General features: G+C 40.5%; 1 protein-coding gene and 1 pseudogene across 6 annotated transcripts in view; one reads left to right on the forward strand and one right to left on the reverse strand.

Moving 5' to 3' along the window:
* The window catches only part of SPATA31F3 (SPATA31 subfamily F member 3), a 172,870-nt gene that overhangs the window by 133,023 nt on the left and 26,554 nt on the right, over positions 1-13,293 (reverse strand). Inside the window, exon 3 of one of the 6 annotated variants that reach the window (XM_078061410.1) lies at positions 1,801-1,859. The exons of the other annotated variants lie outside the window; for them this stretch is intronic. The gene's annotated coding sequence lies outside the window, so the exon portion shown is untranslated. The remainder of the gene's footprint in view (positions 1-1,800; positions 1,860-13,293) is intronic. 6 annotated transcript variants of the gene reach the window in all.
* Positions 4,118-5,240, forward strand: LOC118528741 (cell division cycle-associated protein 3 pseudogene; annotated as a pseudogene).

The following is a 13,293-nucleotide window of genomic DNA, read 5'->3' on the forward strand; positions in this document are numbered from 1 at the left end:
CAAGGGAAACAAAGGGAAAAATGAACTATTGGGACCTCATCAAGATAAAAAGCTTTTGCACAGCAAAGGAAACAGTCGGCAAAACCAAAAGACAAGCGACATAATGGGAGAAGATATTTGCAAATGACATATCAGATAAAGGGCTAGTATCCAAAATCTATAAAGAACTTACCAAACTCAACACCCAAAGAACAAATAATCCAATCAAGGAATGGGCAGAAGACATGAACAGACATTTCTCCAAAGAAAACATCCAAATGGCCAACAGATACATGAAAAAATGCTCCACATAACTTGGCATCAGGGAAATCCAAATCAAAACCTCAATGAGATACCACCTCACACCAGTCAGAATGGCTAAAATTAACAAGTCAGGAAATGACAGATGTTGGCGGGGATGCGGAGAAAGGGGAACCCTCCTACACTGTTGGTGGGAATGAAAGCTGGTGCAGCCACTCTGGAAAACAGTATGGAGGTTCCTCAAAAGGTTGAAAATAGAGCTACCATATGATCCAGCAATTGCACTACTGGGTATTTACCCCAAAGATACAAAAGTAGGGATCCGAAAGGGTACGTGCATCCCGATGTTTATAGCAGCAATGTCCACAATAGCCAAACTATGGAAAGAGCCAAGATGTCCATCGACAGGTGAATGGATAAAGAAGATGTGGTATATATATACGATGGAATATTATGCAGCCATCAAAAGGAATGAGATCTTGCCATTTGCAACGACATGGATGGAACTGGAGGGTATTATGCTGAGCGAAATAAGTCAAACAAAGAAAGACATGTATCATATGACCTCACTGATATGAGGAATTCTTAATCTCAGGAAACAAACTGAGGGTTGCTGGAGTGGGGGGTGGGGTGGGAGGGATGGGGTGACTGGGTGATGGACACTGGGGAGGGTATGTGCTCTGGTAAGCGCTGTGAACTGTGCAAGACTGTTGAATCTCAGATCTGTACCTCTGAAACAAATAATGCAATATATGTTAAGAAAGAAAAAAAGAAGAAGAAGAATGTAGCAGGAGGGGAAGAATGAAGGGGGGGAAATCGGAGGGGGAGAAGAACCATGAGAGATGATGGACTCTGAAAAACAAACTGAGGGTTCTAGAGGGGAGGGGGGTGGGAGGATGGGTTAGCCTGGTGATGGGTATTGGGGAGGGCACGTTCTGCATGGAGCACTGGGTGTTATGCACAAACAATGAATCATGGAACACTATATCTAAAACTAATGATGTAATGTATGGGGATTAACATAACAATAAAAATAAAAAATAAATAAATAAATGCACAATTATATAGTCAATTAATCTTTGACAAAGCAGGAAAGAATACCATTCCAGCCACTCTGGAAAACAGTATGGAGATTTCTCAAAAAGTTGAAAATGGGGGCACCTAGGTGGCTCAGTTGGTTAAACATCTGCCTTCAGCTCATTTCATGATCTCAGGGTCCTGGGATTGAGCCCCGCATTGGGCTCCCTGCTCAGCGGGGAGCCTGCGTCTCCCTCTCCCACTCCCCCTGCTGGTGTTCCCTCTCTCACTGTGTCTCTCTCTGTCAAATAATAAAATCTTTAAAAAAATAAATAAAATAAAATAAAATGGGCAGAAGACATGAATAGTTCTCCAAAGGAGACATCCAGGGTTAGTATCCAAAATATATAAAGAACTGATACAACTCAACACCCAAAAAACAAATAATCAAATTTTTAAAATGGGCAGAAGACATGAATAGTTCTCCAAAGGAGACATCCAGATGGCCAAGAGACACATGAAAAGATGCTCAACAACACTTACCATCAGGGAAATGCAAACCAAAACCACAATGAGATATCACCTCACACCTCTCAGCATAACTAAAATAAAAAACACAAAAAACAAGTGTTGGCGAGGAACCCTCTTGCACTATGATGGGAATGCAAACTATGGAAGACAATATGGAGGTTCCTCAAAAAGTTAAAAATAATTGCACTACTGGGTATTTACCCCAAGGAAAACCCTAAAACCATTACTCCAAAGGATATTTGCACCCCCATATTTATAGCAGCCTTATCTACAATAGCCAAATCATGGAAGCAGCCTGAGTGTCCACCCATAGATGAATGGATAAAAAAGATGTGAGATATATATATATATATATATATCTCCACAATGTAATATTGTTCAGCCATAAAAAAGAATGAAATCTTGCCATTTGCAAGGATGGAGCTAGAAAGTATAATTTTAAGTGAAATAAGTCAGTCAGAGAAAGACATACCATATGATTTCACTTGTATGTGAATTTAAGAAACAAAACAGATGAGCAAAGGGGAAAAAAGGGAGAAACAAAGAAAGAGACTTTTAACTATAGAGAACAAACTGATGGTTACCAGAGGGGAGGTGGGCTGAGGGATGGGTGAAATAGGTGATGGGGATTAAGAAGTGCACTTGTGATGATGCACCCTGGATGATGTATGAAATTGTTGAATCACTATACTTTACACCTGAAATAACAACACTGTATGTTAACTACAATGGAATTAAAATGAAATAAAAATAAATAAGTAATAAAATTGTAAAAATAATAAACAAAATTTTAAGATCATAATAAGATGGAAGCATAGGCTCTATAAATAAATACATACATACATACATAAATAAGAAGAAAAAAATTTTTAATGAACAAACAAAAAGCAAAATCAGACCTATAAAGACCTTTACAAAGAACAAACTGATGGTTGCCAAGACGTAGGGGTTGGGGGGATTGGCAAAATATGTGAAGGAGAGTGGGAGATACAGGCTTCCCGTTATGGAATGAGTAAATCACAGGAATAAAAGGCACAGCATAAGGAATACAGTCAATGATACTATAATGGCGTTGAATGGTGACAGATAGTAGCTATACTTACGAACATAGAATAAAGCATAGTATAACATATAAACTTGTTGAATAACTGTTGTACACCTGAAACTAATGTAATACTCTGTCAACTATACTAAAAAAAGAAATTTTTTAAAGATTTTTATTTATTTATTTGGCAAAGAGAGAGAAAGAGAGCACAAGCAGGGGGAGCAGCAGGCAGAGGGAAAGTGAGAAGTAGGCTCCCCGCTGAGCAGAGAGCCTGACATGGGGCTCGATCCCAGGACCATGGGATCATGACCTAAGCTGAAGGCAGACGCTTAACCAACTGAGCCACCCAGGCGCCCCTAAAAAAAATTTTTTTTAATACATACACAATAGCACACACTCTCTAACAGGCCCTCTACTAATTTTTTTTTTTTAACAAACTGGAAACTACCAAACTATGAAGTTTTTTAAAAAATTGGAACAAAGCTTCTCTTTTAATATCTCTGTTTTAAGAAAATCCTGAGATTCTAAGACAGTAAATAAATATAAATTGTTACCGTTTACAACTACTTAGCAATATGTATAAGAACTTTCGAGGTACCTGGGTGGCTCAGTCGGTTAAGCATCTGCCTTTGGCTCAGGTCCTGATCCAAGGGTCCTGGGATCAAGCCCCACATCAGGCTCTCTGCTCAGCAGGGAGCCTGCTTCTCCTTCTCCCCCTGCCTGCCACTCCCCCTGCTTGTGCGCACTCTCTCTCTGTGTCAAATAAGTAAAATCTTTAAAAAAAAACAACAAACTTTCCTAACGCTGTTCAAAACAAAAGTCAGAAATACAAACAAGGGGCTGGAAAGTAAGATTAGATCAGTTTTTTTTTTTAAAGCTACTTTTCTTTGATGTATGTGTTTGAGTTTTAAAATTTTGACCCAACCTCCCACCAGCACTACATTATCACACAAATAAATATAAAATCACACACAAAAAATGCTACTTGCGAAAAAGTAGGGTATTCTGACTGTGTATAGCACTGGAACATAGCCTAACCTTGGGGATGTGGCTGTCAGAGAAAGCTTTGCAGAGGAAGTGACATTTAGATTGAGACCAAAAGAGTGAGTTAATTTGAAGAAAAACATTCTACACAGAGGTAATAACGTATACAAAGGTGCTGAAGTGGGGCACCTGGGTGGTACAGTCGGTTAAGCATCTGACTCTTGGGTTTGGCTCAGGTCATGATCTCAGGGTCGTGAGATCGAGAACCATGATGAGCTCTGTGCTCAGCATGGAGTCTGCTTAAGACTCTCTCTCTCCCTCTGCCCTTCCCCGCTATTCTCTCTCTCTCAAATAAATAAATAAATCTTAAAAAACAAAACAAAACAAAAAAAACAAAGGGAGGCTCGAGCTGCTGTGCACCCAAAAGAGGAATCGGGGCCTGGCGTCCCCTCCTCGCCCCGGGCCGGGCCCTGCCCCACTTTATTCTTCCTGGTTGAGATGGGCTCAGCCAAGAGCGCCCCAGTCACTCCAGTGTGGCCTCTGCCACACAACAAGCTTCTGGCCTGAGTGGCGGACCCCCATTCACCTAGTGCCGGCATCCTGCGCACTCCCATCCAGGTGGAGAGCTCTCCACAGCCAAACCTACCAGCAGGGGAGCAGCTGGAGGGTCCCAATCAGGCCCAAGTCTCAGATTCCCGCTCTCCTACCCTTGGCATTGCACGGACACCTATGAAGACCAGCAGCGGAGAACCCCCAAGCCCACTGGTGAAACAGCTGAGTGAAGTATTTGAGACCAAAGCCCCCAAATCGAATCTGCCCCCAGAGCCTGTTCTGCCCTTAGAGGCAACTTCATCTTCTGAATTGGACTTGCCTCTGGGCACCCAGTTTTCCCTTGAGGACCAGATGTCACCCTGGAGCCAGACTGAGCTCCCCTCCAAGCAGGTGTTCTCCAAGGAGGAAGCAGGACAACCCTCAGAAACCCCCATAGCCAGCCAGGGCTCGGACAAGCCCTTGAGAGACCCTGAGACTTCCCTATCTTCAGGTTCTAAGCACAATATACGGAAAGCAAATGGCAAGGTACTACTAGGGAGATCTCCCCTCACAATCCTACAGGATGACAACTCCCCTGGAACCCTGACACCACGACAGGGTAAGCGGCCTTCTCCCCTGAGTGACAATGCTAAGGAGCTAAAGGAAGGGGCCATTCTGGGAACTGGATGACTTCTGAAAACTGGAGGCCGAGTGTGGGAGCAGGGCCAGGACCAGGACCAGGAAAATCAGCACTTTCCAAACTTGGTGGAGAACTAGGCCGAGTATGGCCCCAGCACTGGCTTCACCGGGGGCCTAGTGATGTTGCATCCCCTCAACCCCATCTTTCCCTGGGAGACTGGAAAGGCTTGTTGTCTTCAACCCCCCCTTAAACTCCCAGCTCGGGGACTGAACGCTTTCTTGGGCTCTCTTTGTGTCTCATGTGTTTCTTGTATATTAAAGGAAGTGGTTTTTAAAAAAACAAAACAAACAAACAAAAAAACCCAAAGGTGTTGAAGTGGAAAGAGCTTGCACATGAGGAAGTGAAACAAGCAGTACAGCGTGGTGGTGAAGAGTCCAGGTTCCAAAGTAAAATGGCCTGGATTTGAATCCTAGCTATACCCTCCACTTGCTGTGTGACCTTGGATAATTTACATAACCTCTCTGGACCTTGGTTTCCTCATTTATACCTACCACATAGGATGTTTGTGAGGAGAGTAATTGTTCAATAAATATTAGTTTATTATTATAATAACTGGTTAAACTAGAATGGTGCTACAGGTATTGGAGAGGTAGGCAGGACCATAATATCATGGAGGCTTCTAGGCTCTATTATGTACCTCTGAAACAAATAATACATTATATGTTTAAAAAAAAAAAAAGAAGAAGATAGCAGGAAGGGAAAAATGAAGGGGGGAAAATTGGAGGGGGAGATGAACCATGAGAGGCTATGGACTCTGAGAAACAAACTGAGGGTTCTAGAGGGGAGGGGGGTGGGGGGATGGGTTAGACTGGTGATGGGTATTAAAGAGGGCACGTACTGAATGGAGCACTGGGTGTTACACACAAACAATGAATCATGGAACAGTATATCTAAAATTAATGATGTAATGTATGGGGATTAACATAACAATAAAAAAATTAAAAAATAAAAGAAGACAGCCAGGAAGCAGCCCTCACAAGACACTGAATCTACCAGCACCTTAATCTTGGACTTCCCAGCCCCGGAACTGTGAGAATTAATTTCTGTTGCTTATAAGCTACCCAGTCTATTGTTTTTTGATATAGAAGCCCAAGCATACTAAGATAGTCTTCAAGCTATCACAGTCATCATAAGCAGCAGTCTGTATTAACCACCCAAGTAACAGTTATTAACTCTCAAGTACCCATACTCCAGTGAGAGAATACACTACTATAAATATTCAAATCCATGAACAGCCTCCTGAGAAGAACTAAGAAGATGTCACAAACATTAAAACTGCCTCACCTTCTCTCTATATCTTCTTTTTACCTCCTCCTTCTCCTAACATTAGGGCCCTTTAGTCAGTGGAACTAGCTAGCCATTTGTAACCCTTTCAGAGAATTTCAGCTGAAATCTGGATACCCAGCCCACTCTGATGTGGTATTTGCCTTTCATGCTTAATTTGTCTATAACATTACAAATTTCATACTCCTACATTTCTACTGTTAAAATCATAATACTATTTTAGTACTTCTCTTTTGCAAGTGAAATTAGCATTAACATCTAAAATTGAAAAGTTGTTGGTTGTCGCCCTAATGTGTCTAGGGGCTTAATCCAAGCCTGAAGTCTAAATTCTCAGTGCCTAAGATGACCTATGTTTTGTACAGGTTTCTCAGCATACTTAAGTGCTACGGTGGACTTATACCTGGGTCTCTTTGTATCAGAGGATGACCAGGTTGACTTTTCCTTTGGTAAAATGGAAAGAACCTGAGATCAGAGACATCATCTGGGAGTATTCTCCTGAAATGTTCTCTTGTTCTTTACCCTTACAGGATTTTCCAACAGAAGGGCAGAGCATGGATGCCTCTCCATTAAAGGAGGCACCAGGAATCCTGTGGGCCTCATGTCTAGAATAAAAAATCTTGGAAGGTTTTTTCTAGATATGCCTCCTAAGGCAAGGGAAATAAAAGCAAAAAATAAACTATTGGGACTACATCAAAGTAAAAAGCTTCTGCACAGCAAAGGAAACAATCAACAAAACAAAAAGACAACCTACTGAATGGGAGAAAATATTTGCAAATGATACATCTGAGAAAGAGTTAGTATCCAAAATACATTAAGAACTTCTACAGCTCAACACCCAAAAAACAAATAACCCAATTAAAAAAATGGGTAGAAGACATGAACAGACATTTCTCCAAAGAAGACATACAGATGGCCAACGGACATGAAAAAATTGAACATTACTCATCATCAGGGAAAGGCAAATCAAAACCACAATGAGCTATCACCTCACACCTGTCAGAATGGCTAAAATCAAAAACATGAAATAACAAGTTTTTTAAAGATTTATTTATTTATTTGAGAGAGAGAGGGAGGGAGTGGGGGGGAGGGGCAGAGGGAGAGAGAGAGAGAATCTTAAGCAGGTTCCACACCCAGTGTGAAGCCCTACTCAGGGCTTGGTCTGACGACCCTAAGATCACAACCTGAGCCAAAACCAACAGTCAGATGCTTAATTGACTGTGCCACCCAGGCACCCCAAGAAATAAGTTTTGTGAGGATGTGGAGAAAAAGGAACCCTCATGCACTGTTGGTAGGAATATAAACTGCTATAGCCACTATGGAAAACAGTATGGAGGTTCCTCAAAAAATTAAAAATAAAATCACTATATGATTCAATAATCCCACTATTGGGTATTTACCCAAAGAATACAAAAACACTAATTCAAAAAGATATATGCACCCTTATGTTTACTGAAGAATTATTTACAATAGCCAAATTATGGAAGCAACCCAAGTGTCCAACAATAAATGAATGGATAAAGAAGGTATGGTTTAAATATATAATGGAATGTTACTCGGCCATAAAAAAGAATGAAATCTTGCCATTTGCAGCAACATGGATGGATCTAGAAGGTATAGTGCTAAGCGAAAGAAGTCCATCAGATAAAGAAAAATACCGTATGATTTTACTCATATGTGGAATTTAAAAAACAAAACAAACAAAGAAAAAAGAGACAAAGAACCAGACTCCTAAATATACAAAACAAGCTGGTGATTACAGGGGGTGGGAGGAGATGGGTTAGGGAATGGGTGAAAGAGATGAAGGGGATTAAGCATACACATATCCTTTTTTATTTTTTAGATTTTATTTTTATGTAATCTCAACACAACACAACATGGGGCTCAAACTCACAACCCCGAGACCAACAGTCACATACTCTACTAACTGAGCCAGCCAGGTGCCCCAAGAGTACACGTATCTTGATGAGCACTGAGTAATGTATAGGATTGTTGAATCACTGTACTGTACACCTTAAATTAATATAACACTGTACAGTAATTATACTGGAACTAAATACATAAATAAAAAATTTAAAAAAAAAACCCTTAGGGTTTTGCAGCTAGTGCTCACATCCAGAGCAGAATCAAGGTAGTATCTCAGGAAAGTGGCTAGAAGGAAGAAGAAGAGCCCTAAACATATTCCCATAAAGATCAGGGACAGTTACTCCTGGTACTTATGAAGATTTCTAATAATTATGTGACTGTTGTTCTTATTTTATGTAATTTTGCCATTAGGGAGCTAACATTTTAAGCAGAACAAAGAAACTAATAAACTTTTCAGACAGGGCCAGCGACATGCAGAGGAACTTCCCAGATGATCTTTTTGACATCTTTTTCAATTTTATAACTCTATTCTAATGCTAAAAATCTAAAAATTGTTCATAAACTCCTTTCAGCTTCTGAAGAGTAAGGAATACATTAGGAAACTGCATCCCAATTTAGATGTATCTAGGCAAGAACCCAGCCTAAGAAGATATTGGTGGCAGCAGGAAAAGAAAGCAAGAGGCCAAATCCATGACCTATAGAACTCAAAATTAACTTGTTTCAAAATTATCTTGGAAGGGACTCTGGCTTGCATCTCAATCCATAGCCCCAATATCCTAACAGAAAGAAAAGTGCAAGTCTATGTTGCAGGGGTAGTATTTCTCCAGAAATCACCTAAGTTTGAGAAGGCAACAGCGAGAATCTGAGGCTCCTCTCTAATTCCAGAACCTTCTCTCTGGTCTTCAGGCACCTGACATATCCCAGGGATTGAATCCTGCTTCTGTCTACTCATCTTTTCAGCATAGCCAATATGCCTCTCTCTTTATCTCATCTCTTCAAAGCAGGCTCTGGGCTAAGTTCAGAATGCCTTTATGTGTTATTCCCTCCCACTGCTGCCATCCCACTGCACTGTCTGCGGCCCCAAGCCATGACCGAATGTCAGGAAACAGCCCATTTTTTTCCATGCTGAAACAGCATGGGAAAATGCTTAGGAAATGTATGCTGAATAAACTATATACAAATATATGCTAAGGCAATTTAAAAAGAATAATATTGTAGTGAAATTATGGATAATTCTTCTATTTTTAAAAATTTCAACAGTATTATTTACATAATCATAAATAAAATAATACTTGCTTTTCAAAATTTTCTAAATTCATAAGTATATTTATTTTTAAAATAAAACATATAATTATACATTTAAATACTTTTATAAAAATGAATAGCTTATAAATACTTAACCTACTGCTATAATAAAAAACTATTTTTATATAAAAGTCAGAAATGAGTTTCCCACATATTTTCTAAATATACCCTCATCATGCTTCTATCCTCTCTATCAAGATAACTCCCACTGGAATGTAAACCCACCACCATGATAATGTGAGTCCTCTCCCTCCTACCAAAATATAAACTTTGTGAGATCAGGAAGTCCTTCTTGTTTACCACTGTATCCCTAGCTCCAGCAACACTGCATGGTAAATGGTAGTCACTCAGTAAATATTGCTGAGTAAGTGAATGTATGTCTGCATGCATCTTTATCCAAAGACAGGAACACTAATGTAATCAAATGGAAGCAAAAAGAATGCATACATTATATGGGTCTTATTACAGTATTGATAAGGGGTAATGTTTATTAAGCATTTATTAATATACAAGGCACTAGGCTAAATACTTGATACGTAAAAATATGATAGAGGTACTATTAATTTTATTTTTTAAAAACCTGGAGGCAAATGAATTTGAGAGATTAGTATTATTACATAGCTACATATATCTTTTTTGTAAAGATTTATTTATTTGAGAGAGAGAGAAAGAGTATGTGCACAGGAAGAGGGGCAGAGGGAGAGGGAGAAGCAGACTTCTGGCTGAGTGAGGAGCCCGACTCAGGGCTTGATTTCATGACCCTGAGATCGGATCCTGGGGGGAGGCGCAGAGGGAGAGGGAGAGAGAAAATCTGAAGCAGACTCTGCACTGAGCGTGGAGCCCAATGCAGGGCTCCATCTCATGACCCTGAGATCACGACCTGAGCCGAAACCAAGAGTCCGACACTTAACCAACTGAGCCACCCAGGTGCCCCTACCTATATCTTTTTTAATTTACAAAACCCCTGATCCATCTTTATGAGTTGTTCTTCATAATAAAATTATAGAGTAAGACAATGTTCAAGTTCTGCCTTCTGCCTTTGGATTCTCAAAATCACACAGTGAGTGAAAGAGCTGCAGTAAGGATTTTGATTCCTTAATCCTAATCTGTGGCCAAGGCAGCTCATATTTCTTCCCAGAAGATAAAAACAAACATTTGTAGTAATGTTGCCTATGTCACAAGGCTCTGGTGAGGGAGAGTTAATAAGTGATTACAAAATTCTGAGTAAATACAAACTGCTGTAGAAATGCAAAACATCTCCAACAACAGTAATTAATTTTAATCATCATCTCTTTTCTATGTGCAGCTGTCTCTCAAAATTCACTTTGGGGATTTAATTACCACATCTCAACAAATAAAGTAACCGCCCTCTTTCTCAGACCCTACGAAGAAGCTACCCCCAGCTGCTGAAGTTCTTCTCCTCCCCACCCCTATACATTTCCTACTCCCAGGTGATTAGCAAAGGCTGAATGCTGACATTAATCAGAAAAATAGTACGGACTGAGACTTGAGCCTTTCAAAATCCCTGAATTTCATTTTTTAAATTTCAAGTTTTTATTTAAATTGTAGTTAACATATATGGTAAAATTGGCTTCAGGTGTAGAATTTAGTGATTCATCACTTACATATACCATCCAGTGCTCATCACAAGCGCCCTCCTTCATACCCATCACCCATTCAGCCCATCCCCCACCCACCTCCCTCCATCAACCCTCAGTTTGTTCTCTATCGTTAAGAGTCTCTTATAGTTTGCTTCCCTCTCTCCCTTTTCTCCCCCCTTCCCCATGTTCATCTGTTTTGTTTCTTAAATTCCACATATGAGTGAAATCATATGGTATTTGTCTTTCACTGACTGACTTATTTCGCTTAGCATAATACACTCTAGCTCCATCCACGTCATTGCAAATGGCAAGATTTCATTCTTTTTGATGGCTGAGTAATATTGTGTAAACTACATCTTTTTTTTTTAAAGATTTTATTCATTTATTTGTCAGAGAGAGAGAGAGCACAAGCAGGGGGAGTGGCAGGCAGAGGGAGAAGCAGACTCCCTACTGAGCAGGGACCCCCATGCGGGATTCAATCCCAGGACCCTGGGATCATGACCTGAGCTGAAGGCAGATGCTTAACCAACTGAGCCACCCAGGCGTCCCTACCACATCTTCTTTATCCATTTATCAGCTGATGCACATTTGGGCTCTTTCCATAGTTTGGCTATTGTTGATAATGCTGGTAGAAACACTGGGGTGCATGTGCTACCCAAAGCAATCTATACATTTAATGCAATCCCTATCAAAATACCACCAGCATTTTTCACAGAGTTAGAACAAACAATCCTAAAACTTGTATGTGAAATAGCCAAAGCAATCTTGAAAAAAAAAAAAAAAGCAAAGCCGGAGGCATCACAATTCTGGACTTCAAGCTATATTACTTTTTTTTTTTTTTGACAGAGAAAGAGACAGCGAGAGAGGCAACACAAGCAGGGGGAGTGAGAGAGGGAGAAGCAGGCCTCCCGCCGAGCAGGGAGCCCGATGCGGGGCTCGATCCCAGGACCCTGAGATCATGACCTGAGCCGAAGGCAGTCGCTTAACCAACTGAGCCACCCAGGCGCCCCAAGCTATATTACAAAGCTGTAGTCATCAAGACAGCATGGTACTAGAACAAAAACAGACACATAGATCAATGGAACAGAAGAGAGAACCCAGAAATGGACCCACAACTCTATGATCAACTAATCTTCGACAAAGCAGGAAAGAATATCCAATGGAAAAAAGATAGTCTCAACAAATGGGGTTGGGAAAACTGGACAGCCACATGCAGAAGATGAAACTGGACCACTTTCTTATACCATATACAAAAATAAACTCAAAATGGATGAAAGACCTAAATGTGAGACAGGAAACCATCAAAATCCTAGAGGAGAACACAGGCAGCAACCTCTTTGACCTCAGCTGCAACAACTTCTTACTAGACACGTTGCCAGAGGCAAGGGAAACAAAAGCAAAAATGAACTATTGGGACCTCATCAAGATAAAAAGCTCCTGCAAAATGAAGAAACAATCAACAAAACTAAAAGGCAGCCTACAGAATGGGAGAAAATATTTGCAAGTGACATATCAGATAAAGGGTTAGTATCCAAAATCTATAAATAACTTATCAAAGTCAACACCCAATAAATAAGTAATCCAGGTAAGAAATGGGCAGAAGATGGGGTGCCTTGGTGACTCAGTCAGTTAAGCATCCAACTCTTGGTTTCAGCTCAGGTCATGATCTTGGGGTGGTGAGATGGAGCCCCATGTCGGGTTCTGCACTCAGTGGGGAGTCTGCTTGAGATTCTCTCTCTCCTTCTCCCCCTGCCCCTCCCACTGCTCACACTCTCTCTCTAAAATAAATGTCTTTTTAAAAAATTTTAAATATTTGGGGCGCCTGGGTGGCTTAGTCATTAAGCATCTGCCTTCGGCTCGGGTCATGATCCCGGGGTCCTGGGATCGAGCCCCGCATCGGGCTCCCTGCTCGGCGGGAGGCCTGCTTCTCCCTCTCTCATCTCCCTGCTTGTGTTCCCTCTCTTACTGTGTCTCTCTCTGTCAAATAAATAAATAAAATCTTTAAAAAAAAATTTTTTTTTAATATTTAAAAATAAAAATCATGCACACTAAGAGATCAACAAAAATAATAATAAAATAGAATAATTGTTTTGTTTTTTTTTTTTTTTAATTTTATTTATTCATTTGAGAGAGAATGAGATAGAGAGAGCATGAGAGGGGGGAGGGTCAGAAGGAGAAGCAGACTCCCTGCC

The sequence above is a fragment of the Halichoerus grypus genome, chromosome 14 (assembly GCF_964656455.1).
Source record: "Halichoerus grypus chromosome 14, mHalGry1.hap1.1, whole genome shotgun sequence".
NCBI lineage: Eukaryota > Metazoa > Chordata > Mammalia > Carnivora > Phocidae > Halichoerus > Halichoerus grypus.